The sequence below is a fragment of the Dermacentor albipictus genome, chromosome 10, assembly GCF_038994185.2.
Source record: "Dermacentor albipictus isolate Rhodes 1998 colony chromosome 10, USDA_Dalb.pri_finalv2, whole genome shotgun sequence".
Taxonomy (NCBI): domain Eukaryota; kingdom Metazoa; phylum Arthropoda; class Arachnida; order Ixodida; family Ixodidae; genus Dermacentor; species Dermacentor albipictus.
In genome coordinates this window covers 87,397,244-87,401,761 of record NC_091830.1, presented here as the reverse complement: position 1 = coordinate 87,401,761, position 4,518 = coordinate 87,397,244, and the positions used below count along the sequence as shown (strand labels likewise).

Below are 4,518 nucleotides of genomic sequence, written 5' to 3'. Positions count from 1 at the left end.
ATCACCCTACACGGTTTGCCGTCTACCACGAGGTCTCAAATGTATGGTTCTAGCAAGTTCAGATTTTCTTCATTACTACTTAGTGACATTAACACTAGTTTGCGATTCCTGCATCCCACGGAGATATGCCCCGTTTGCTGGCAGTTGTAGCAAACTATTGGTTTCTTGGCCTCGAAAGTTTTTTCTTCTGCCTTTCTGCACTCTTTACGGCTGGTTCCTTCCCTCCCTCGCTGTCCCCGTCACTAGTTTTCACCGAATCTGACTCTTCTATTGTTTTACACCGACTTGACTTTGACCGCCGCTTTGGCTTGTTGGGTCTGTATTTATTCATTTCCTTTTTAGGAGCTTCGTTGCCTTTGTCCGCACGGCGCCTTACGTACTCCTCAGCGAGATCGGCTGCTCTTGTGATAGTGTCTACGCTTGGCCTATCCTTAGCACAATATTTGATGTTTACTGGCAGCCGGTGGTAGAACTGTTCTAAAGCAACGCACTCTGAGCCATTCCTTCAGGTTTACCTCCAAGGTGTATGCAAAATCTGAGTATGGCTCACTTTTCATCTTCTCGACTTCCCTGAATTTTCTCCTAAATGCTTCTGCTGATAATCTCCACATGAAAATGGGCTCTGAATTTCGAGCTGGAAATGGTCTTTCCAGCCAGGTTTCCAACTGGAATCAGCCCTTCCAGCTAGAAATTTTCCAGAGCCAGCTGGAAATGGCACTTTCCAGCTTGAAGTGGGATCCACCTCAGCTGGTTTTTCAGCTGGAAGCAGCACTGCCAGCTGGAAGTTTTCCAGCTTCAGCTGGAAACAACTGGATACAGCATTTTTTAGCTGGAAACAGCGCTTCCAACTGGAAACAACTGGATGGAGCATTTTCCAGCCGGAAGTAGAATCTATCGACTGGAAAGTGGAGCTTCCCACTTGCATTAAGACATTTTTTGTATCTGCAACATGCCCATATTTAGCCCAAGGTGGTGTTTGTATAAGAACGAAGAGCTTTTACTCTTGCAGCAGCAAAAAAAAAAAATTATTTTTTTTCGTTTGTGTTGACAACAATCGTAATTGCATGAACTGCATGGAAATGCTCGTCACTCCGGGTACCTTTGATCGCGATCGGGATCGATAGCAATCTAAAGTGTCCTGTGTGATCGAGTTGCCAAAAAAAATATATCTCCAGGAAAAACTGCCACTTTTATTGAACCTTGCTTGTAGCAAACAAAAGCGACGCGCTCTTGGTCGACACTGAGTTATCTTGCTACATTGTCGACGTCGTCTAGCGAGGAGCTTGCCCGATTGGTCATGATGAGCCGTTGCACAAACGGCTAGTGTTTACAGCATAGCAATTCCTTCTCTAACAAAAAAGAGCCTTAACACGTGGCACCTTCAGCAGTTCAGGCTGCAATGACCGCTGCTCCTATTTTTTCCTGTCTGCACGACGCCGCTACAATCGCCGCCATATTTGTTGAATACTTAGGAGCTTTAGTCTCGTATCTTGTCTTGATCTGCTATTTTGACACTAATAATAATATAATAGCGTGTTATTGCAATATCAGTATTTCTCAAAAAAGCTCGGGTTTTTATTTTTTACAGCAGCATTACAAAGGCAGGCCGAATATAAAAAATGTCACGACGCCACGGGGCCCTAGTTTCGCACAGCACATGGCGGAGACTGTCACGGCGAGGCAATTTTGCGAGACAACGAGTCTCTCTCGGGTGTGCGTGTGATCAAGTTTTTGTGAGGAACCTGCATGATCTTGCGCATGAAGTAATTATTTTTGGACAGTTCCTTCTCTGGACGGTGTTACAAGTACAGGCAAGCGGCTATCAACGGTTGTTATTGCTGTACTTTGTGGTGTTGTGATTCACCAGTGCGGATCGAAGAGCACCGTTTTCTCCAGCCCAGATTCTACAATTTGGAGGTAATTATTTCACTTGCTTATGTTTTGAGCGTAAGTTAATGTTTATTTTTATCCTGTATGTTGGCAAGCTTGAGCATGATATCATAGGTCCCTGCTGTACGTGATGTTCGTATACAGGTTGATCATTTTTTTGTTTTGCGGAATTTGGTAGAAATGGCCTGTGGCAGATATAATTCTTGTCGCTGAGCGGAATTATTCGAAAAGGTGGACATTATTAGCATGCGAAATCGAAAGACATCTTCAAGTAATTAGCAAAAATTGACAAATTAACTTATTACCTTGCTGCGCACATTGCAATGTACGAATTGTAGCCTGTGAGTTTGCAAGATGGATCCACCTTAAATGAATTTCCAGAATTACATCAGTTTCGATATATTATATTCTAAAGTGTGAGACGAATAAGTGGGCGTTCCAGTTACTTTTGTGCTCCAATACATAAAAGAGCGTTTTGTTAAAAAAGTAAGTAGACCAACAGTGCACTTTTACGACGAGTTTGATGACATATTTCTAACTGGTGTCATTCTGGAAAGTAAGTCCAAGTGGATACGCCTGGCAATCTCAATGGCTACAATTCGTAGATTGCGATATGTGCCGTAATGTAATAAATTAGGAAGTTCATTATTGAATTTTTTAAAATTAGTTCAATATGTGTTCCGATTTTTCGTGCAATAATCTCCTCCTCTGAAGGATCCAGCTCAAGGACTAGAATTACGGTATCTTCAACAGGCGATTTGTTAAAAATTGCATAAAACTTAAAATTATCACGCAGCATATGTGAAGTGCTTGCCAGTTTGCGTAAGCCCCTTTTGTCTCCAATAGCCCACTTGAATATATTGCCGTGCAGTGTTTGTGCCCAATGTTGCACATACGTACGTCTATTAAATACCAGTGGGTATATGTCAATCTGCCCAACGCAGTAGAAGCACATTTATGGCGTGCTTTCACTGCAAGTGCGTGCTCGCAAACACGTTGCGTCGAATGGCAGGCATTTGAATTGGTGCAAAACAACAATAACATAAAAAGATTGGCCCTCAAGCTCCTGTGTTATTCAGCAGAGAAATGCTTCTTGGGAGGCTGTTGAGTTACATCACACGCCTAGTTCAAAATACAAATGAGCTCATTTGAATTCTATTTGCACTATAGCCACAGTCAATGGCGCTAAACAATTTAACAATCATTGCATAGCGTCTGCAGCTCAAGTTGAGAGCCTCTTGAGAGCTCAGGTTGAGGCCTTGCGCCACATAAACTGTAGAAGGGTCTGTGATAAAGGTAAACTGTGGTACTGTCCAAAGGCTGTTGATACAATCCACGTGATTTTGGTAAAGGTCACTGTTTACTAGAACTGAGTGGATTAAAGTGATGATTGTTTTAAAGTTCAGTCACTATGTCTAAATATTTTTTTCAGATGGGGTACAAGGAGAAGTGCAAGTGTATTCCACATCTTGAGGGAGATGCAAGATATGCTTCCGCAATCCTTGCTGCAAGTGTTCAAATAAATGGTTGCAAGTTTCAGTACCGTGCTGTTTCGGCTGCATGTATTTTCACCGGACCAGCTGGTCTTGCGGCCAGTCACATTAGGAACTAACTGTGACTTGCGACAGCAAGCTAAGATCCATGCGAGTTCTGGCCAGTTTGTATCCTGCTTGATGCGAGCTTACACCCTGAGATTTCACCTAAGCATGGCTAAACACCATGGTGTTGTCGCCAAGGCTCAACACCATGGCGACCGGTGCTGTGTGCCAGCCCGGTCTGTGGGTCTGTATACCCACAGTCCGGGCTGGAGGTTCTAGCTGGAACCTCTTCCAGCTGAATTACAGCTGGCATTTCTTGCAGCTGGATCCAGCTGGAAGACCTTCCAGTTGGGACATATGCCAGCTGGATTATGGAACCGGAAATTTCACCCAGCTGGATTTTTTCCAGCTGCCTTCCCAGCTAGAAAAGTATCCAGCTGGGTGAAATTTCCAGTTCCATAATCCAGCTGGAAGTAAAAACATTTTCATCTGGGGCGTACTTTTTAAGCAGCTTCGCTTTGACTTCATCGAAGTCCTCTGCTTCTTTCCCCATGTGGGCGGTGATATCAGCTACTTCACGTAGCAGTAGCGTAAGCAAGCGTTGCGGCCATGTGTTTCTCGTGAATTTTGCCTTCTCACACGTGTGCTCAAACTGTACCAGAAAAAGACCTATGTCCCCTCCTACTGCGTAGGGTGTCATCAAGTCTGTCATTCTGGACGAAAGTGGAAATTGGTTACAGTGCTATATGTGGTCATACTCGCCTTTACAAGTACGTATTTATAAACATCGTCTCAATGAAGGCAAATAACAGCCCTACTCTGTGGCTGGTTTAATAAGTACAGACAACTCTTTTTTTCCAATTTGACTCACCGACTTTGTATTGAAATGGGGGCGGAATGCAAAGACTCCAGTTTACCATATGCATTGAGTGCACGTTAAAGTACCTCAAGTGGTAAAAAGTAATCCAGAGTCCTCCCTTCCCCCCCTCCCTCCTCTCCAGTGATGTAGCCAGAAATTTCGTTCGGGGGGGGGGGGGTCACGTTGGAGCTTTGCCTCCCCACAGAATTTGTCGAAGGATCAAATACATGA

At 43.9% G+C, this 4,518-nt stretch overlaps 1 long non-coding RNA gene across 1 annotated transcript; it reads left to right on the top strand.

Annotated features, from left to right (window-relative positions):
• The first annotated feature begins 1,611 nt into the window (after window positions 1-1,611).
• On the top strand, window positions 1,612-3,429 carry LOC135910228 (uncharacterized). Its single transcript, XR_010566952.1, has 2 exons — window positions 1,612-1,917; window positions 3,323-3,429. It is a non-coding gene; the product is annotated as an uncharacterized lncRNA (long non-coding RNA).
• Window positions 3,430-4,518: the final 1,089 nt, after the last annotated feature.